Here is a 538-nt window from a genome sequence, read left to right on the forward strand (position 1 = left end):
GATAAAGGAAACAAGGGTAAATTGCTACAATTTGATGAACCTGACCTATACTCATGGAGGTAGTAACTCTAAATACCATCAGAGAGGGAAGGAGTCTTCACATCAAGTATCAATGCTATCCCTTCTGTACACAGGGTAGATCAGGATGGGCAACTTAGACATTGGCTACCTAAAATGAGGGGGTGATAAAGGCATGAAGTGACTGGCTTACAAGGTTTCAAGAGGGAGTTTAGTTTAAGATATGGGGGGAAAGAAAGAGTCCCCACTGAATAGATTTAATCTTGTCTGGTGAAAAGAGATGGAGATTAGATTCATATGATTCAATAGTGAATAATTGTTATCATGACTAATTGCAACTGTGACAATTGTAAAGGTAGAAGTTTTGTAACAAAATCAAGGGAGTGATTAATCTTACAGTCCAGAAACAGAGGACCCTAGGACCATTAAGGGAGAGGAGCACAAGCAGAATGCAGGACCTTATCCAGATAAGCAGCGATGCCAGAGATGGAGGCAGAGATGGGGTCATGGAGAGGGGGAG

Source organism: Chrysochloris asiatica, unplaced genomic scaffold, assembly GCF_000296735.1.
Source record: "Chrysochloris asiatica unplaced genomic scaffold, ChrAsi1.0 scaffold00044, whole genome shotgun sequence".
Classification (NCBI taxonomy): Eukaryota; Metazoa; Chordata; class Mammalia; order Afrosoricida; family Chrysochloridae; genus Chrysochloris; species Chrysochloris asiatica.